The sequence below is a fragment of the Lagopus muta genome, chromosome 2, assembly GCF_023343835.1.
Source record: "Lagopus muta isolate bLagMut1 chromosome 2, bLagMut1 primary, whole genome shotgun sequence".
NCBI lineage: Eukaryota > Metazoa > Chordata > Aves > Galliformes > Phasianidae > Lagopus > Lagopus muta.
In genome coordinates this window covers 30,255,637-30,277,910 of record NC_064434.1, presented here as the reverse complement: position 1 = coordinate 30,277,910, position 22,274 = coordinate 30,255,637, and the positions used below count along the sequence as shown (strand labels likewise).

Below are 22,274 nucleotides of genomic sequence, written 5' to 3'. Positions count from 1 at the left end.
GTGGACACCGTGATTACCCTTGCCTCTGGGAAGGGAGAGAGTGGGGAGGAATAGCACTGTGACAAGCCATTGTATAACATTGTGTTCCTGTTAGCTGGGATCTCTTTGCTATTGATAAGCATCATCTACCACCTTTGCCATGGGAAGGAAATGCTCTTTGGAAGGCAGAGGGTGACTATCAGCTGTTGGCACTTTGCCATTGCAAATAGGATTTTACTAGCAATTTATCTGCATTTCCAGCTGACTCATTCAGAATCAACATTATCTCAGCTTATGTTTCTCTGTGGTCTGAGCTCTGTCATTGCTCTCTTTGGCATTCATTGCTGCCTGTTGAGCTGGACAATCCTCTGGGTCTCAACGTATACTGTGGCTGACTCCATCTGTGAGCTTTTGAAATGGTCTTCATTCCCTCTCCAGCAGCTGCCCTACACCTCCCATCTGTGTGACACCACGCTTCCCTGCAAAGCAGCATTCTCAGTAGTCCCCTCTGGATGTGGCAGAGGGCATGCTCCTCAGGCAATTTGCTCGGCTTGTTTTACTTTGTAGGAGCATCTATGGCAGCTGCTATTCCCGTGTTTTTGCCATGCTCACTGTTCCCCTTCTCTCTGCTGAGATCCTCCTCAGGAATTCATTCCATCTGACTGTACCATCTGTCTGAGTACTTCTCATTTGCTTGTCCCCCTCTCAAAAAAAAAAACACCAGGGCTTTGCATTTCTGCTGTGGTTTTGTAGAGCAACAATATGCATTTCAACTTCTCACAATTGTGTCCTTGTTTGAAAGCAGTGTGGTAATGGCCATGCAGAAAGTGTTGAGAATTTTTGGGTGGCACTTTGGTTATGTTTGTTATCAGCAAATTAGACACTGCCAGGGTCAATTCTCTAACCCTGAGTGCAATTATCACTGCCTGTTCAGGCCTGTATTATTAAACCTGCCTGGCCTTCAGAGCAGGTTGACTGTGTCCAATCTGCCAGCACTTGTCCAGGCAGGTCCCCGGCCAGTGCTAATTCCAGGGCCATTCCAGGAAGACTGCTAGTTGTCTGTGCCAAAATTTTGCCCTAGCCCTTTTTAACCTACAAGTTTAGACCTAATCCTCATGTTGTATTCATTTGAACACTTCAGGTGCCTGGGATTGTCTGAACAATCACATGAAATCTCTGTCTTATAGGCAAATATTTTATTACTATTGAAACAGACTTCTCTGAGATCACAGATAGGATGACTGCTTTCCAAGAATATTTTGAACTTCCAACAGTGGAAAATTCTAACACTGGAAAAAAATTTATGGCATGTTTAAATTTTTTTTTTTAAGTTGGTTTAGGCATTATTTTAGTATCTCCTTTGAATGAACATTTGCTTTCCGTTGTTCATCTTCAAATGTTTGCTTCCTTGTTCTTTCATTAGATGAGTTTAAAAAAAAAGCCTTAAAAAAAACCCACACAACCCACACAACTTTAATAAAGCCTGGGGGCAAATGCATCCTCCTGGACTACTGTTGTTGATGAGCATAGCAGATGATACTTTGATCTGATTAGATGAAGCTAATAATATTCTGTTGATTCTTTCAAGTTCCTCATGGACAAACAGAGCTTAGCATTAGCTACAGCACACAGAATTTTATAGCACTGGCTTTATCTCTTCTCGACATGAAACATGTGAGCAAGAAAAAAAAATGCTAGCAAAAATGCTTATTTTAACCATATGTGGTTTTAAAGGACTGACTTTTATTGAACTGCAGTTCATTGAGTACCGTAAAAATCTCACACAGGCAATTCTAAGCTCTGTCAGAGAAGATAATAATAATAATTCAATGATACATCAAAGGCTGAACTGGAACCAGCCAATAAACCAACCAGAAACTCAAGTGACCAGTTTGTACCTTTGGCTCCAGCATGAGGGAGTGTAAAGCTTTATGTGATGACTGTGCAGCTCGACAAAGCTTTCCATATTGTTATATGCAGGAGTAACATTAGGATTATATTAGGTTGTGCAGGAACTCGTAAGGATTTGAAGCTGTCTGAATCCCTTACCTTTCCTCCACGGTGAAAGGATGGTGACAGTGCCTTTAGAGCCTCCAAAAGACCATCTCTTTTCTTGCACATTTCCAGCGCCCCATGTACAATGTACATTTCCCTACAATTAAAAATTAATATATTGCAGTTTTAAATCAAACCAAAAGAACTTGTATCTGCCAACATCCTTATTCAAGGTCCTTCTCCAAAAGCTGATGAAATCATTTGACATAAAGCAGAGCACAGCCTGTATTCTTTGTGCTTTGAGTGATGTATGTTTCACCAACTCTGCCATGAGAAAGGGATTCTTGAGCAAAATGGCTAAGAGACATACACTATGAGCATTGCTAATGATTTCAGGGTCCATTCTGCAATTAAGCAATTCAATACACTGTTAAATTGTAGCTTGGAAAATGTAGCCAATGATTTCAGTACTTACATCTTAAGTAGTCTTTCTGGCTTAACAAAGATTTGGATACAGTGTTTGTAAAATTACAACTCCAGCAGTAATTGGGCTGAAAAGTTTCTGAGGAACAATTGTTATATAAATAAGCATGACTCTCTAAATATACGTAAGATTAAGCTCCTCCTTGTTCAAGTTATTCAGCTTTAATTTTAGTTGCTTGAGGCATTACTGAAACTGAAAAGACATGGAAAAGGGTGCTGTGACATCTGAGGTGTGGCATGCAACTCATTTGCAGTGACAATGTTCTCTGCCCTTCTTTCTGTCCGTGGGAACAGTTGACTTTGGATTTAATTTAGGGGTGAGGCAAGTGCTTTTGAGATAACATTTTGCAGTTCCCTGCTGCTCTGTTCTTATTTTCAGGCCCATTAAATACTGATTTGCAGGAACAGCTTTGTCATCTGAACTGCCCAGTAATGACAAGAAATGTTTGTGGTTTAAGGCTGACATGAGCCAGTTCCAGAGCACCTGCCAAGAGATATGATTTCGTGTACCTCAGCTGTGGAAAATATTAACTTGTGTTTTTGCAGAATATGAATTACAGTTTTTTATTCTAAATGTGGAAGAATTTTGCTTTCAGATAAAAAAAGAAACGTAACATTTACATTCGAAACAATCTGATGGAAGCATCCTTGGTGAGTTAACAACATGTTTTTCATGTCAGAATTACTAAGCCTGCTTTCAAAGATCTCAGCTAACCCATAGCCATTTAAAATAGCTGAGCATCACATCCTACAGCTTTGGCTCTACGTCCTGTCATAAGCAGTCAGATGAAAACAATGAAGTTTGCTAAGTTCACAGTAAGCCACTGATTAGTTTTCCCAAGGTAGGTCTAAGCCTTGCACTCTCTCTTAGCCAACCTCTGCAATTCAGTGAACTGCAGGGAACCGCACTGCATAACTTGTGGCAGTTCTGACCTGGAAAAACAAACAAACACCCAAACAAAACAAGTGGCCTAACACAAATAGCCAAGGAGAGCAAGTATAGGACAAGGATGTAAATCTTCCTCTGAGCACTCTTCCCACCTCCAGCTGTTTTCAGCTTTAGAGATGCTTGAAGCTGATGTGATTTATCTGATAGCATCGGTGAGTGTTCCACACAAGTATTTCTTCTGTCTCCTTCTAAGCCACGTAAGCTTGTGAATCCAGAGACAAGGAGGTCTTCATATCTGCTGTTCAACACACAAAGAACCACCTCACTTTGTTGGTCTGCGGAGACTGTTTGAAGGCCTATACAAACCAAAAAGCAACAGCCAAGCAGAGCAGGTGCCAGGACACTACAGAAGCATAGACTAATTTTCTAATAGAGTTCTATCAGTTGAAAAGAGACAAAGTTATCCACCTTCCTGGCTTCCTACCCAGACAGTTCATGGAGTGATGGACAAGCAAGGGTGACAGCAAATGTCTGCTGACCAGTGCAATGCACAGAAATGATCAGATCAGTCCGTGAGAGCGTTGAGAACAGGGTTGCCTCTCACAGCTAGTAAATAAAAATTGTGTGTGTGAATTCTTGCCATGGGATCAAGTTCTAGAATTAGTACCATAGTCTTTCTGATCATCCCTTAGACTGTTTACCTCTAGTATTTCAGGGGATTGGAGAAAGCAGCTGTCCTTAGGGAGCTTTTACTGCACTCATACCAGTCATAAAGTAGAATTATAGCCTATAGAGCAGAAGATGCCTTAATGAAGCCTTCTCTTGTATCTGAGAAATAAAGCACAGTGAAATAATGTGGCCTGCTAGGACTTTCTTAGATACTATCTCTTCATTGACTGACTTATTAAATTAGTTCATTATCTTTACCTTGACATTGTTTGGCAGCTCACTCTGAGGTTGCGTGCCAAGGTACCGCGGTGCTTTTGTTACATGAATGTGTCTTTTAGCAGTTCCATCTTAACCTCTAATTCATTCTACAGAACACAACAGGGAACTCATGAGAAAATATGGAGTTCTATGAGCCTAGCCCATTGTCATGCAGGCGCATTGAAAAGCTGCATTTTGATCAGCTCCTGCTAAGTGCATCAGCCCTGTTTAATTCATCTTGCCTCAGTCAATTCACCTCAGTCGGATGTGGAAATGATTTTTAGTGAAATCAATCTTTTTACACAGTAAAATAAATATTAAGCTTTGAGAAAGAAAATTAGATAATGCCCAACCATCATTTTTTTTTCCCCAAGACTTTAATAATAATAAAGATAAGTATAATCCAACATGTTACTGTTTTAGAACTACAATAGTATGTTTATGATAGAATAGTGGAAGAGCAATTGGACATTAAGCTTTAAACTGATAGGTGACACTGACTTTATTGTGAGAGGAAGAAATCACAAATTAGCAATCTGATGGCAAATAGATCTCAGCAACAAGTTTTGAGTTATGGATATGTAAATTCAGAAACTACTATCAGAAAATGTAAATTCAGCTGTGCATCAAAATATGTTTCAAAACTTTGGCCTTCCGAAAGCTCATCATTCTCTATCTATGTATGGCCAGTTTGTTCCCTACAGAATTTGGAACACCTGGGCAGTTTCTATTCAAATCAAGGAGTACTCTTCCTTGAGATATAAGTAGCATCTTAAAGAGGAAACAAGATTGTTGAGATGTACATAAGTCATGTTCAATGCTGAGGTAAATGGGGAACTTGAAAAATGCATAGCCCTTCTGACTCTGTCCTTAAAAGTATGTAGAGTATAGAAAGTGATGCTATGATGAAGATCACTAGCAATGTAAGAGTGAAAGGTGAAACTGTGATTGTGCTGTTGAAAGAAAAAGGTATAAATAAAGTGTGGAAGGGGGGATGGTGAATAATGGGAAGCTGGGGAAGATGAATGGATGCTCCTTTATAATGCATAAGTGAGCATACACATGGTAAAAGCAAGAGACAACAGAATTATAATTTAAAAAATACATATAAAGATATATGGACAAACACATACATAAGTGGGTGCTTACTTTTCTGCATCCTCATTAAACCAGAAGCATAGTATGCTTTAAAACATATTTTTATGTAAGATAAAGAAAGGTACCGAAGGTCAGTAATTCAAGTCCTAAGCCATCCCTTAACTGATCATAATGGAGAGATGTTTTCCATTCTATTGGATCCTTTCTTTCTGAGCACGCCACGCTGAAGCTGAAGAGCTGAAATGAGCATTTTTTCACAAGAAAATGGTGAGAGATTTTTAGTTGCAGTTTCTGTTAACTGGCAATGTACTAACAAAACTACTAAAACTTTCTAGGTTTATGAAACCACCTTAGGTGGAAGTAGGATGAGTGAAATTAAGATTAACAAAATCTTATAGTAATGTTTTGGGCATCTTTATAGTAAAATTTGCCTTCACTGTACTAATACACTCGGTATGCAATAGCATGTTGGTGATTCCTCTCAAAATTTCGTATAGGAGCTATGGAAAAGTCAAAATATGCACTACTCCATTGTGGCTACAGTTTTGTTCCATTGCAGAGTGAGGTGTGTGTGTGTGTGTGCTGAGGAAGAATTTGACTACATGTAAAAATGCTACTGTCTTTGAAGAAAGTAGATTTTTGTTGTACTTCTATTTTTTTTTCAGTAGTGTTTGCTCTAAGTTCAACATGAGCTCTCTTTTAAGCGGGAGAAGAGTTTTGTACAGTTTCTCCAAAAGCAGACAACTCTCTTTTTAACAAAGCGTACAACTCATGCTGTGACCCAAGTAAATGAGAAACAATCATAATTCTGTTCCTTTGGATATATCTTTTGGATACCCTCCAGCACAAAATGCATTAGTACAGAAACATGCTTGTCCTTAATTAATTTATAGCTTAGAGCAGAATACCAGAAGTAACAGTTGAACGTCAGATGCGAAGTCATGGATAAAATATTGCATGAAATTTGTAATAAATCTTAATTAATGCTGGAAGGCAAGTAAAACTAATTATCAATAATCTGAGGAATTTCACCGATGGAGAGCCGAATGTAAAAGATGTTTATTTTGTAAAACATTTATATTGTATTGAATTTATTGTTGTCGTGGGAGACAAAATAACTTAAGCTTTACCACTGTCCTAAACAAACACTTTTACTAAACTGAACTATTTGGGAGACTTTTTTGTTTTGTTTTGTTTTGTTTTGTTTTCAAAGAATCACAGAATTGTAGGGGCTGGAAGGGGAGATCTAGAGATCATCCAGTCCAACTCCTCTGCCAAAGCAGGCTCCCTAGACCAGGTTGCACAGATTTGCTTTTGTTTTAAATAGTATGAAGCATATAAAATATGCTGTAATATCTTGTTCTGAAGTGTGCATGGTATAAGGTTACAGAATCTATATTATGTACTTTGTACAGGAATACAGGACTGAAAAGACTAATGGGACATCAGACTTATTCTCCTACTATTGCAATAATCACAGTTTGTAAATCCACTTCATAAGTTACCAAGTTTCACTGTAATTATGGTTAGAATATTTGCTGCTGTTACTCCAGCTAGAAAATTGTTACTAACTCTCTGCTAGAAGTGAGAACCTTGGCATAGAGTAAATGTTGCCAAGCTGGGCTCATGGTTTCCCTTGCCAACACTATCATATAGTGTAAATGGCTCATCTATCTCCCTGATTTTATAGATATATTTATAGACAGCAACTGGATCCCTTAACAGCCTTTATTTGCTAGGCTAAAGAAGCCAAGCTCTTCATTCTCTCTTCTCATGTGATAGGTTCCCTATTTCCTAATCACCATAGAAGTCCATCTTTGTACCTGAACAAGTCTGAGGTAATGTGCTACAAATGACAAAGTGCAACAGTCTTGTATAATAGCATAATAAAAGAACCCAGATCAAACAGAATAATAATTTCAAGCTTGCGAGGATGTGCAGTGCCAAATAGTTAGGAGATTAAATAAAGGTTTTGAAGTCTTCTAAGTGGATCTTTATTGCAAAGAATGTTTCGGGTTTTTCTGTCTTGTTTTGTTTTGCTTTGTTTTGTTTTTATTTTTTTATTTTTATTTTTTTTCCTTTTTCCCTAAGCAGCTGATTGAAATTTCAGTATCAAAGATTTTAGGGTTTTAATTGAAAGCTGGGAAATCAATGAAAATCATGATTTGGATCCAAGTTTCAGCCAGCAGAGTATACAGTTGATTACAGTGTTGACAGTAATCACTGAAGGAAGGAGTGATGTTGAAAGTTTATTTGACAGTAATAACTGAGAAAAATCCTGTTAATATTATCTAGAATATGATAAATCTTTCCCAGAGAAGCCACAGTTACATTCACATGTTGTGTTTAAGAAATTTCAGTGGCAGGAGGTTCCTTGGAGTGAGTGCTGTGGACTGTAGTCCTTGTTGACATGAGACACTGGAACGCAAAGAGCGTGGGGACACCTGAACCTCCAGGGACAGTATAGAAAAGTATATTTGATCACATCCAGTATCCCGTGGTGTCTTGTTCTGTTGCTTTTTGGAAATGTTCAAGGAACTCCCAACTCCCAGCTGCTGAGGCTGTGACAGCTATCTTATCTTTTTTCTTTGTTTTGCATTAAATCCGTACTGAATCAATGGTTTCATAAAGTCAGGTGAGAAGTTTCATACTGAAACTGCTGAGCCTGCTTTGACAGAGCTTGGAGCCACAGTCACTGTGGTGTAAGAGGCTACTGTTAGTTTGAAGGAGAGGCTTTTCTTCCACAAAATATATATATTTTTTTTTCTCTGCCATAGGAATTAACACAGTAGTTTCCTTCTAGCTTTTCCCTGCCTGTAGAACAAGGGAAAAAAAAGGTCTTTCACAATGCATTGTAGGAAAACTCAGTTTAAGCTGTACACACATGCTAAGATGAGTGAATATGAAATGCTTATGAATACACAAGCAATTTCTTAATCGGGAACACAGGAGATTACCAACCACAGCTAGAAGCAATTCAATACACAATTAAGTAAATGTGTGCTGGGTACAACATGGGTGGTTTCTCCCTGAGGACCAAGGCTGGGAGTGGTGGCACTGGGCATCTCCTTGGGGATTTGGACAGGCTGAGGCCAGGCTGCGCAGGGCCCATGGCCAGGCAGGGCTGGGTGTGGGAAGCTGGATCCAGCCCTGCTGTATCCTTGCTGGAATAGGGGCTGAGAGCCCCAGGGTTGACATGGCGTCCTAGGCTCTTAGGACCCTGGCAATAAATTGAATGGAACTGAAATTGTGGAGAAAAATTCTGAGAGTAACTGGGTAAAATAAAGGCATAGAACTCATACAAGTGTCCACATATGAGACAAAATGTCACCAGTATGATCAAATAGACATTGGTAAGAAGGGAAATTTCATCAAAGATCTTGTTAGAATATATTAGCTAACATACCAAAGATTTCAGCTTTCTTCATGCTAAATTTGGTTCTGCAGTCAATGGTGTAATGTGCTCCACCAGGGAGCAAGGGGTACTATAAATGAAATTGAAGAGCTGAGTGAGAAGGATTCTCCAAAACAGATCTACAGAGAACCAGTAACTTCACAGTACTGCATTGAGAGCAATAAACAAAAATTAACCTACTTATATTTATTCATTTAAACTGTAATTTTTACACACCTCATGTTTTGATGTCATACACTAATGCTCTTAGTGCATGCGATTAGAACCCTACATGACTGGTATATAAAATCAGAGAAGGGGCAGAGAAGTTCAAGAGGCATCCTACTGTGCAAGAGGTGGGATGTTTCTGCAGCCCTGTTAGGTGAAAGGTACTAGTGGAGCAGCAAAGCTTCTGCTTTGGTCAGTTCAGTGGGTAGTTAGGAGCAGTTTTGATGTGTTTGTGTGATCACCGTGAGTGAAATCTTTCCTAAGCAGTGGGAAAACTGTGTGCAGGTGACAGAGAGCTGGCATGTGCTGCCTAGAGAGGCTGTGGAATTTCCTCTTGGAGAGTCCTGGGCACCCTGCTCTGGGCATCTTTGCTTGAGCAAAGATTGGGCCGCATGACTTCCAGAGGTCCCAGCTGACCTCCACCACTGTGATTTTGTGATTCAGTGAAATACCAGATTTATTCAAGTCTGTGGCAGAATCCCATAGACTTTTCATTAACACAGTTTTGTGTAACACAGAGTATTTTTGTTGAAAGATGGTGATATTTAGCTTATTTCTTTTACTCACTGTATTTATTTGGCATCACTTAGTTAAAATGGAGAATAAGTGATGTACAATCGTAAATGTTATCTCAAGATATTTTAAAGTTTAATTAAGAAAAGCATTTTCCAGAGTAGTTTTAAACATCCACCTTATCCCGGTGTTTGGTAAGATCTGAGAGGATCTGAATGATTTAAGTTCTAACTGTTCTGTCCCTCCTTGGGAAGATTTAGGAGTAGCTACTACATCATAAGATGACTATGTATTGTGGAGGCAAAATACTCCAACGGGCCTATTTTTAAACTGTGTCTCCTGTGAACAGGGATTTTAAAAACGATGAAACAAGCCACTTTTTTATTATTATTATTCAGTATATCTAATTTTTATCTCATTTAGGTTGATGAAAATTCAGATTTTGTAATCTCAGGAGAGTCAAGTTGTGTGAAGTCAGAGTTTGACCCAGTAGATATGGCAATTTTAATAAGTGTGAGCTGATTGAAAGAAAACTGTTCTTTATTTCTTATAATTTGTGAACTGCACTGAAAACTAAGATCTTCATTATGAGAGCATGGCTCACTTTATCGTCTCTAGATCGTTGCATGCTGACTTTTAAAGACAATAATCTTGCTGTTTCCTCTTTTTGAATTAATTAGAAAATTCTCACTCTTTTGATAGACAAACTATTTGTAGGGAAAAAAAATTAATTATTTTATCTATGTTATTTATGTGCCTCATGCAAATTATCTCCAAATTACCTCTTATAAACAGTCGTGTCAGGTGTGTCAGAGCTTGTGATTTTAACGAGATAACCTGAATCCTTATGCTTATAGGAAAAGTTTTCTATGATAAAGAAATAAGTAATAGATCAACTTTCACCTTGAACTAGATGTCCAAGACTGAAGTCTCTGAATCAGATTTTCAAGAAAATATGTTTATCAGTGAAACAATCTCTGTAGCCAAGTTTAAGAGGTTTACATCACTGTAAACTGACTGCAGTTAGTTGAGACTTATTTATTGTGTCTGTCCTTGCATCATTCATAATCCACTTAGTGGTGTTTTGTCAATTTAGAATGGGGACAAAAGTCATCTGCAAATGCCAAGCTGGTACTTGCTACTTTGCAAGAATTCACATACCGTTTGTTTATGAATTATGAGGTGCCATGTACTGTTCTGTGTATAACTACATTGTTATTAGGAGAATGCTGTGATTTAAAAAGCAGTCTGTAGTGGTGAACAGAATGGTTACTTTTTTCTTTAAAAAGATGACAGCTTTGAGAACACCATGTTCTCCTTGGCCAAATATTTTGCCAAAGGAAGGAGCTCCATCTTCTCAGTGCCCTCAGAAGCTCTCTGGCACCTCAGCCCTTCCAGGGAGCCTTCACAGGCACCACACTGCTCAGATCCACCTGGCTCTGCTCTTCCCCATGCTGTAACTGAAGTTGCTTTAGCCTACTAAGCATTGCTTATTAAATAACTGCACTGCATGTTTGAGAAAGTTGGGGCAATATTCAGGGAGGGTGAAAAATGGATTCAGATTCTGCATGCTTACACAAATTAATCAAATCACAAATGAACTTTTTTTCAACCTGAGATTTTTCCTTCCTCTGGTGTTATGACTTTGTTCCCTGTGTACCCTCCAATATTCTAATTCTCCCCACGTCTGCTACACTTCCTTGGTTTTTGGAGTTGACACCATGCTCCCAGTGTTTATTTGCCTTGCAAGCTCTGCAAGAAACTGGTTTGCAGCTTCTGCTGTGCTGCTGATTGCCCAGCTTGGCCAACCAATAGGGTCATGCATTCCCTATGAGCAGCTAGAAATATGCAAACAGTGTGCAGTGGGACTACAGGATGGGCTGAGCAAGATGGATTACTTCTCTGTGGTTTATTTTGTCTTTGCATTGAATTGAGTTGTGTCTATTCTGCAGAACTAGTCCACTCAGTGAGGAACTCAGCACATTATCTACCAGTTTTTTTCTTCACTTGTTAAAGTTGTTCTTTTTTGGATGGAGAGTTTTACTTGACATTGATTGCTAAATTAAAGCAGAGAGCTTCAGTTTGTGGCACCAGTTCTCAGGTGGCAGCAGGAGATTTCATTGCCTCGATTGGTATTACTATATAGTATTGCCAAATGCATTGTCCAGATTCTTCATGTTGCTGTGCACTGGCTTTGGAAGACACACTGATAAAGTCAAAGGGAATCTTTAAGGTAAACAAACAAACAAAAAAACATATATGTTTTTAAACCATGTTAAATCTGGAAGCCCATGTTTTCCAGCTGGCCAGCTGGCTAGGAGGCTGAACAAGCATAAGATGCTCTTCTCCATTTTGTCATTGTGTGCAGTCCCTGAGCCTTATCTTTTCTCCAGGGAGCAGCAGGGATTCCAGTCAGCCCCAGGTGGGAGCAGCAGAGTGATGGCACAGCGACAGCTCCATCCTCGACCCCCTCCTCCCCCGTGCAGAACTAGATTCTAGCAAAGCCCCTGCCCTGGAAGCATCCCTCAACACAGGTACTGCTGTACACCAGGGGCTGAATGGCTGCCACCTGGAGCACCATTTCTAAATTAGTTACCTTTAAGAGTTGCTGTTTCAGTAGCATGGCTGGAAAGCACCTCTTGAGTTTCCTGCAGGTGTCAGCTCCAGGAGGTGAACAAAATGACTTGCTGCCTTTCAGAGGCTCATCTGAATTTCAGGGCTGCCAAAGCCCTCAGGAATTATAATTTGAGTTATTTTCCCTGAAACTTCCAGGTATTATGAGACAATAATGAGCACTTTGCATTCAGGAGTTACCGAAAGGATGAACTCTTCAGCAGGAACCGCAGACTCCAATGACTACATTGGGTGTCTCATATTGTTGGGGATTCTGCCTCTCTTACAAAAGCCCTGTTGCTAGAACCACATTACTAATACAGTGAACTCTATTTCCAGTTTTAAAATGTTTCACAGTGCTGGAACATACCTTGAAATTTTGAACTCAGTTCAAAAAGTGGTTTTATAAAAATCTCACAACTTTAAGCCCAATATCATTTCATATTATGAAATATCTGACTTATTTGGAAAGTTTGGGATTGTCTATATTAATTATGGCCCAAGAAGATCTGTCTTAATAGGCCGAAAGCAACTCCATTTGTAGTCAAGGATTGCACACACAATATTCCTGGAACTACAAATTGTACATTGTGCAATTTTTATGGCTTGTATAGCCTTTCTATTTTTAGTTGGTTGAAACCTGCAGTAAATCGTATAATCCTCCTTATACTGTCACTCATAATGCTAACTTCCATTAACTTAACATAAATAAGTTTATTTCTTGAATTTACCTAGTTACTATTTTACCTAATAACATTACACAAAGAAAAGTTTATTTTTCTCTGGTACAAAGTTGATGTGAATACAAACAGTTAATGATGTGTTTCTAGTTCACAGATTTTTATTTATTTTTTTTTAATCAGATTAAAAGCCCACAGTATCTTCTTTTTTATTTGAAAATGTGCATGTATTATGAGGTCCAATAACTATTCCATTACTTAAACAAGCCACTGAATCCTCCATCTTTTTAGGAATTTGGAAAAATTTCTGTGAGGTTTGGGAAAGCCAAATAAAATGCTACTTTTCAGCTTTTTGGAAGATACAGTGGGAAGAACAATTCTGTTGTGAGTTGGGTTTCTTTTTGTTTTTTGGTTTTTTTCCTTTCTAGAAATACCTCTTCAAGGTACAAGAGACGATTAAGTGACAGGAATGCATATGGACCTCTCCAGCTTTGTTGTTGTTTACTACATGGGGATGGCAGCCAACTGTGTAATTGGCTACCTGTAGAAGTCAAGTGCCAAGTACACAACATTACTTCATACTGCAGCTGTGCTGAGTGCAGGGAAGATGTGTGTGCTGCTGACACACCAGTCTGGGGCATGATGCTCAACTCTGGCTTCTGACAAGATTTTTATTTTCTAGTCTTTCCCATTACTCTAATTATAATTCTTTAGCCGTCTCAGGCCAATCATGTGACAAGCTCCCAGAGCTATGCAGAGACTTTCTAAATATGCTAATTTCACCTCAGGTCAGTTTTATAGTCCCAGAGCCAAGTGGAAAGCCGATGGTTAATTGTTTTTAGTATTTATACTCTTTGACATACACTCAATGTTGTTGTACAGAATGAATTTAAAATACATAGTAGGATATCAGATTTTGCAATTAACTTTGTTTAAATGAGTTATAGAACTTAATGTGGAGGGCAATAATATTTTGGGGTTTTGGCTGAATTTAATGGCTTCTCTAAGAAAGTAATATACAAATGCTAAAAGACTGCAGATAAAAGTAAGAGTAACTGAATAGAAATGAACACAAATTGATACATTTAATTTGGCTTCCTAGCTGATAAGTATTTTAACAATAAATGAATGTATTCCTCAAATTGCATTTTGTTTAGCAGAGTCGTTCAGGTTTAAGGTATACAATATCCTCGATTATTCAGTCAAGAAATACATGTATTTTATAACTCAAAGACTTTGTCCTGACTTTTCTGAAATCCTTCCAAAGTGCTCCCAGCAGCACATTCAGCAGAGGCTCAGCTGCTCTGAGCATGCTCTCCTGGAGAGCTGAGCTCACCACTCAGGACCCTCTGCTGTGGTCTAACTCAACTGGGCAGGTCTGAAAAAAACATCCACCCCTTCTAAAAGCATGTGAACTCATACAGATAAGGAAAAGCTCTTATCGGTAGGCTGTGCAGGGAAGGAGGTTGTACTGAAAGCTCATCCTGATATTTGCATGAGGGATAGAAACCTGAGTAAGGTGTTTTCTCACTGAGAATCAATTGGGGAGTGGCAAAAAATGAGCACATGAGGTTATGTCTTGTTTCTTAAGATAGCTGAAAGAATAAGATTAAAAAAAAAAAAAAAAGGAAGCATGGCAAGAGGCGAATTTCCATCCTCAACGGAGGAAAACAGGTTAATCTTATTTTCCCAAACCATAGGTGAGAAACTTAAAAGCATTAATTATATTAATTATATTGATAATGATATTATTAAAAGCATTAATAATATCAGTTTGAGCAGTTCAGGTAGAGAAGGAAAGATTAAGCTTTTGATCATAACAATCATTTATGCCTAGGAAAAGTGGCATTAAGCTCTTGTTTAAGCCACACAGTCTTTCTCCACACGATCAATAGCGTATCAGATTTCATCTAATGTCCTTACTGCTTTTTAAGATCTGTTCCCATCCTTACCAACAATTTGGGAAAGAGAAGATATTTTATTCAAAGTTGTCCCAATGCATTTGCGAATAGCCAGCAGTGTCAGCCTTCCTCATGTGCTGCTGGTTTGTTGTCCTGGTTCACCCACCCTCTGGCTGTTGCAAATCTCTGTCTCTCCAAGCACCCCGCATGCAGTGTGGGCTAGGGGCTGGCTCCCTCCCCATGAGCCAGCAGCTACTGCCAGCATCACCCGCAGCACCTCCTTGCCAAGGCCACAGGTCCACCACACGACATAGGGGAGAAGCAACCCAAAGTAATTTCTCAGTCACCTATGCTTCCGTGAAGGCAGATGAAAAATACTTGAGTAAACAAATAAGTAATGCTGAGACATTACATAAGTGCTGGGGAAAATATTTTCTCAGACAGTTTTTCAGTAACTGAAGAGGAACAGTGATTTCTCTGTACGCTGCTTTCTTATGTGGCTTCTTGCCTCATTTACAAATTAGATCTATGTACGACTCCCCTCAGCTTTTTTTTGTTACGAAAAACATTTTGTTCTTTTTATGAAAGGTCAAGTTAATCTTTTCAATTTGCATTACAAGGCTGTAATATTTAGAAGCACCAACTCCCTTCAGCAGTGCTCAGAACCAAATTGCTCTTCTGCCATACACTTCATAGGAAACAGGTATTTGATTTTTTTTTTTCACACCATCATTAACAAAAATGAGTCTCTGATGTATTTCACTTGCTCTAACTGAAAAAAAAAAAATCAAACAATATCTAACATAGATCCATTGCTTATTGCTGTTTCTGAAATTGTTACCTCATGGAAACAAGCACAAGCCACCATTACCATGAAATTGGCAGGGTTGCTTATGACAGGGATTGTGAGGGAGCAGAGGAGCACATCCCACCGCCTCCATCCTATTCTAACTCTTGCCACCAAGCAGGCTCTATGCCAGGTGCAGACAGTAAGGTCCCAGGCACCTGCCGCTGCCGCTCCACCCAGCAGCAAAACCAGCCTGCGTGATACTGCATTTATACATCCAGCTCTGGTCTATCAGCCAGCTAAATGCAGTGCCCAAATGAGGGGCACAGACTTTTTAAAGACTCTCTCTAAGGTGCAAAGTGGAGATATCCCAGAGCTTTCCAGGTGTAGGATGCAGCACTGTCCTACAGCCAGGCCTTCTCACAAGGAGGAGTTCCACTGCTCTCTGCACAGCACATTTTTTTCAATGGAAAGAAAGACGGGAAATGCATTCTCTGATAGACGGGAGCCATGGCAAGCTTCAGCAGTAGTCAGGGAGGCTGTGTGACTGAGCTGCAGACCAGTCCTGATGTCTTGACATAGCCTCAGAGAGCTCAGACTCCATTTCAGAGACATTGCAGATTGCAGATGAAACCTAAACTCCTAAGCCTGTCACACAAGTGAGATACCTAAAGCTGAGCAGTGTGAGTTTGTGCCAGTGCAAACGATTTTATCTTCAGGCAGGCTTGTAAAACACCCACTCCATTTGTAGTTGCTCCTTCTAATATATTTTCATGGCTCTGAACTGAAATTACTTTCTAAGAAAAGCAGCTAAGATGTTTTTACTCTAAACTAGTGGAAAAGAAAGAAAATTCAATCCTTTTTTCCTTTTTTTTTTTTTTTTTCTCTAGTTACAGTGAGGTAAATGCAATTCATTTAATTTTATTCTCATTGAAATTGCATTTTAAGAAGTTCAGAGGTTCTGGCAAGCCAAGGAATTTTGGTTTTGTTACTGTGAGACCAGACAGGGATATTTATTTGCCTCTTCCTCTCTTTTCCTCTGCTACTGAAGGCAGCTCTACTGTGTTTCCAGTTAAGCCTGACTTTTTATGGTGAACTAAAAAGCCAGATGAAAATTTGAGCAGATTAACACTGAGAGGATTGTCAAAAAAGACCAAACTGAGCTTAAACTGTAGATGCAGCATGACTGTTTAACTTCATTCTTTTAAGTGAAAAAAAAATAAAATTGTCTGGGGATTCTGAAGCCAAGACATTAGGAGAGCCACCTAAAAATGGTTTCCACACAGGAAAACCATTGAAGAAAATGTGATCACTATCAATGCCCAGGTGAAGTGTCTCAAGGTTTTTGTGCTGCTCCCTGTCAGCATTGGTATTATTTAAATCATTCAGATTGACATTTACTTCTTTGCTTTTTTTTTTTTTTTTTTTTCACCACGTGTTAAGTCAGTGGAAAGCTTGCAGGAATACAGGGAAATAATGACAGTCAGTGGGCTGGCACTGCCAGGAATGAAGTAAGACTCTCCTTTCATTTCACCTCTGTACAAATGGTAATGACAACTGAAAGCCAGGGCCTTCAGTAATGCAAGAGTCACTGGAGCCTTGCAGTGCAGTCCTTTTATCAGTGTCATGTTCATGTAGCAGAAGAGCTCAAATTTTGTGTCACCAAGACTAGCAAAAGCCATAAAAAGCCTGATAAGAAGTGAGAATGTTGTGCAGCCTTCAGCTGCAGCAAATTGCTCCACCATCCATCAGTCCTAGCTTAAAAATACATCTCCAGGATGAGTTGTACACTTTTGCGTGCCTTGACCTAACTTACATAAAATATGTTTTGTTTTCTGTTTTCCCACCACCCTCAGCTTATTTTCTCTCTGTTTCTCTCGGTATTTATGGTGAGCTGCACTTTCCCTTTGCAGAGCTGAGTAGTTTTCCATTTCCTTTGTTTGTAAAGGAGCAAGCTGTGGAGGAGAGAAAAAGACAGGCTAGAAATTATGCAGTGCCAGAGCATGAGCACGGATAGTGAGAAGTGAATGTACTCTTAAACAACTGGAGTAGTCCTTGGCACATTTTTGAACGGGTCGCTTAACACCCTCCCAAACCATCTCAGAGCGTGTTTTGAGAGTCAGAGAGGGATAGGAGCTATTCCCACTGAGCAGTGTGGATGCAGCCAGCATGTTATGGATGCTAAGAGGGCTTAAGAGCCTGAAGGATTTTCCAGGACAGCTGGCCTCACAGGCAGAGAGCAGCCCTGGCCATGGTTAATCTCCAGTATACATGTAGCCAGAGAATTCGTGTTTGGCTTTTTTGTTTGTTTGTTTGTTCTTTTCTGTTTTTCAACTGGAAAGATATTATTGTAAATCACCAAAATTGATAGTGAAGCCCACGGGTGTGTTTAGTGTCAGGGGAAATTTTTAACTCTTTGTTTTGAAACCAGTTAGCCTTGGCAGAGGAGAACCTCTTGGGAGATGGATCCCAGCTCTGTTTAATGAAAGGAGTTAAATTCACCTCTCACCAGTAGTCCAGGCGTTCATGTGCAAGCTGGTACTCTATGTCTATCAACAACTGAAACTTCCCACAAAGGAGTCACTGAGAGAGTTTTGGAACTTGCTCCCTGCTTTGGTTGACAGCTGAAATTTGAGATGCTGCAGATGTGTTTTTTCACTGTTGTCTCTTGGAGACAATATTTGTAGAAGATACAGGTCCTGTGTATAAGTTTTTCTTTGCTGTAAAATCTGGGAGCATATCTACGTACTTCTTCTCATTCTTTTATTTTTTATTTTTTGCTATTTTTATAAAACGAGAAATAAAAATGAGTCAAGTGCAAAATATAGCTATAGTTGTTTACCAGTTTCTGTAAAACCACAGCTCTGCAAATCTGCAAATCAGTTACTGAAAACAGATTCATGTCTGGTCAGCAAGGAACACAAAATGCTATCCTAGTCCCAAACCTTGAAGTTAGCTTTTGGGACACTTTGCTTTTTGTCTTGTCTCACACCTAGTAAAATCCAAGTTAACTTTGAAATGAAATATAATTTTGAAGTGAAAAGTTGAAATAGATTTTGTAGAAAGCTAATAATAGTTGCCTTATTTTCTAAGAGCGTTCCCTATTTGCTGTGTCATTTGTCAAAATACATTTTTCGTTTAAGTGGAACTGCAAGGACCACAGACTGACTTGACTTTCCATGCTGTGTTCCTTCAGTGGTAAACTGGTTTTAGGTATTTTGCTTGGTCATTCTAAGGACAGAGACAAGGTACCTGGGGACAAAAGCCAGGATGATTATCGGCTAGCTCCTGCCCAGTGCTGCTTTCAGCAGTTTTCTGCCATTTTTGCAGCAGAAAATGCATTGCTGTAATGACAGTGATCTTCTAAAAACTATTCAAAAGAGGTATAACATCACTCTTGTTTGATCTTGGAGGTTGTAAGCTTGATTGCATACTGTCAACAAAACAGAAATGACTAATGTTTACTTAACACCAAAGACTATCCATTTGCAGAACTGAAGAATCTTTGGTAGGCCAGCTAATCTGTATCACCTCCCTCACCATTTTCCAGGCATGTTCTGGCTGTGAGGTGATAAAACAAATGTTTAGTGGATTCAAACCGAAACTGATGTGACGCTGCAATTTTTATCTTCGTCTGATGTTCACAGTTTGATTTTTCCATCAAAATGGAATAACCGAAAGGGCTGAAAGCTCTACAAGGTGCAATAATCAAACGAGAGTCAGTGCTGATCCAGCCCTTGAAGGGTGGCCATGTCTTGATTGATGCTGAGCAGCCCGTGATTGATACTGAACAGACCCCATGAGCTGCGTGTGAGCTTTGCAGACTCAACAAGCAGGGGTATTTTTCTCCTCCAAAAATTTTTGGAGGAGATTTTTTCCTTCACATCAGGAGTAATCCTGGGCATGAGCTACTCCAGAAGGATGTAAACAGCCTGGGAAGAGGGATGAGTGGAAGCCAGCTTCCCATCCCTTCCAACTCAGTTGGAATATGCTAGAAAGTCTGCACCACAAACACTGAGCACTTCTGCCACCTCGCTTGCTCCTGGCCAGTCTGTTTCAGCCAATCTGGTGAATAAATACCTAAACCCTCACTGGACCCAAGGGCATGTTTATCTAGTGCTGTGAGTTACTTGAGCCATCTTCTCCATAACTCCTGTTTGTACCTTCTGGCAACCGGGAAGCACAGTAATCAAAACACAAGTAGAGTGGTATGTAAAAGTGGAGGATTTTCTTTGACTATGATGAACTAATAGCTTATCATTCCTCATGCCTCATGTATCCAAGATGTTTTTCCAGATGAAGCCTGGGAGACATGAATTTCTGTGAAACAGGACTATGTTACTATTTAGTTTGGTCAGCATGTGTTACTCAAGCAAAAGTATTCCAGCTGAAACCACAAGTTTGTCTGAAAATGACAAAATTAATGGAATTATACCAGCATAAACTATGTTATTTGTAAAGCTGTGCCGTAGTTTAGCCAGAGAAGAGTTTATCTTGGAATTAAGAAAATGGTGTTAAAGCAGTATAAATCTGCCTTAGTGATGACTGGGTTTCCTCTGAGCTTTGTGAAATTATTTTCTGCTTTCAAGTAGATTATAACCATTCAGAATGGCACTTGAATATGGAATTTTCGGACATCTTTTTCTTTTCTTCTTTCAAACACTCATGCTTATCCCTCTCATTCCTTTTTCCAATTATGGAAATATTATGAATATACTCTTAGGTGAATATAATCCATGTGCTATTATGCTCCAGTGTTGTAAGAATCAATTTTAGGAGCTATAAAAAACATTTGATGAAGCAAAAAGGCTTTACAGAATCTCAGCAAGTATATCTGCTATAACTTTGCTAATGTTCTACCCTATTTGCTAGCAGCATAAAAGAAAAAAAATGACAAAAACAGATCAGGGATTAATGAGCTAGCAGTGGCCTGACAGAAGAAAACAGTGCATGTTCTGCGTCTGAAACAGTCACAGCATTTTTATCCTACTTCTGTTAGGGATAAATAATCCTTCTTTCTTATAATTAAAGCTACACAAATTTCTTCTGCCCATGCAACTCCAAGTATTGTACCCCAAAATGAGAAAGGCACCGTGACATTATTCTGTCATGTTGCAGTGTCTCTGTCCTGCGTGAGTTCCCTGAACAACGCCATGACCTCTCCACCTCTCCTGAGTGCAGGCAGTAGTGCAGCTGACAAATGCTCCTGCTATCCAGGCAGTATCAGCAGGAAGGTGTATGTTAACATCTCATCCTCAGTGCATGAGTCTCAGCACATGTGCTTGGGTGCTGCTCATCACACCTATATGATAAGTGCTATTCCTGCTCTGGAGGCAGACCAGGTGACGGGATGAAGGCAGCAGTGTTGCATAGTAGCCTCAAGTCCTCTCCTAGTCTGCATAATAATTAGAGCTTGGTTATTCAGGCTGTTCATTGACTAGAGACTGTTCTGATTCATAAGGTACCTATACTTCTGTCTATACTCCAACATTGAGGGTAAGCAACTAGTGCAAACTCTCACAAAAGTACACATATAATGCATAATACTGTCAGAAGGAGCAGAGACCTTTCATTGTTTGCTTTTGCAGATGTCATGGTTTGTGTGAGGACAAGAGACCATGGGAGAATCAAGAGAAAAATGATTAGTGCTCCACTAACCAAAGTTTAGAAATTCAGGAAACTCCAGAACTGCTAAGGGTAGATATTTGTTCTGTTCTTCATTGGATTAGTCACTTGGTTTAAAGTTCTCTTCTGACCAGCATGACTGAAACAAACACTGGATTCATCTGTGAGAGCAAATCAAGAATGAGGTCTGTGTTCCCCTGGCACATTGTTGTTGAGCTGCTGACTGTTTGCAGTCTGACACACGTCTGCTTCGCACAGCACCCAAGCCCAATGGGGCAGCACAGCTCAGCCATCAGTCTCCACTCTCCTGGGAGGGAGAGTGGGAACCCACTGGTACTTTGGTTCCCTTTGTTTTCTTCAAGTCAGTCAAAGCAGCAGTAACAAACACAGAGTTCAGGAAAACTGCCTACCTGATAGCAATTTTAGCCAGTGTCTGAGGTGGCATGAACAGCTGTCTCTAAATATTTGTCCTATAATGACCACTCTGCTGAGGCCCAACAGCCTTTTTCTGGCTATCCAGATCTCCTGGGGCTAAAGCCATCCATCCCCATGTGGGATGGACCCTACTGAAGGCTTTTAAGACAAAGTCAATTTGATGTCCTTATCTTCCTCTCTTCCTGAAGTCTGAGAAGGTGTCATCCTTTTTTGTTTTGCTTTGTTGGTAGCTATTGCTTGCAGATTTTGACTGATTTTATTTAAACATTTTGTCCAGCTCTCTTTTCAGGTTTATCAGGGAGTTATTTGCTTTGATCTTCACTTGGAGCATTTTTTAATTTTTCACTCCTGGCGCTGCTCAGCTGTCTTTGGACAGAGGTCTCTGCCACATACCAGGCCTTTCTGCACCACACTCTGTGTCACTCCTGCAGCCTGTCCAGCCCCTGAAAGATGCAGTTCCTCATCATACAGCTCTGAAAGCCACAGCTGAGAAACAATTTTTTGGCTCAGTAATAACCCAATTGCACTGACCCTGCAATTCACTGTTAGCCTGTCAGAAACCCAACACTTTCATGTGATATCTTAATCAGTTAGATCTTCAACTGAACTGCAGACTACAAATTTGTAGCCAAAGGCAACAGCCATATCATGGCTGTAAATCAACATTATTTATTTATTACATTATTATTATTATTATTATTATTATTATTATTATTATTATTCTTGG

At 39.6% G+C, this 22,274-nt stretch overlaps 2 protein-coding genes across 7 annotated transcripts in view; one reads left to right on the top strand and one right to left on the bottom strand.

The window, feature by feature from the left end:
- MYO6 (myosin VI) overlaps positions 1-22,274 on the bottom strand; it is a 770,453-nt gene that overhangs the window by 228,204 nt on the left and 519,975 nt on the right. The window lies entirely within an intron of this gene.
- Positions 1-22,274, top strand: part of FILIP1 (filamin A interacting protein 1) — a 103,868-nt gene that overhangs the window by 15,903 nt on the left and 65,691 nt on the right. For 5 of the 6 annotated variants that reach the window (XM_048935658.1, XM_048935657.1, XM_048935655.1 and 2 more), the window contains exon 2: positions 11,900-12,040. The exons of the other annotated variant lie outside the window; for it this stretch is intronic. The gene's annotated coding sequence lies outside the window, so the exon portion shown is untranslated. The remainder of the gene's footprint in view (positions 1-11,899; positions 12,041-22,274) is intronic. 6 annotated transcript variants of the gene reach the window in all.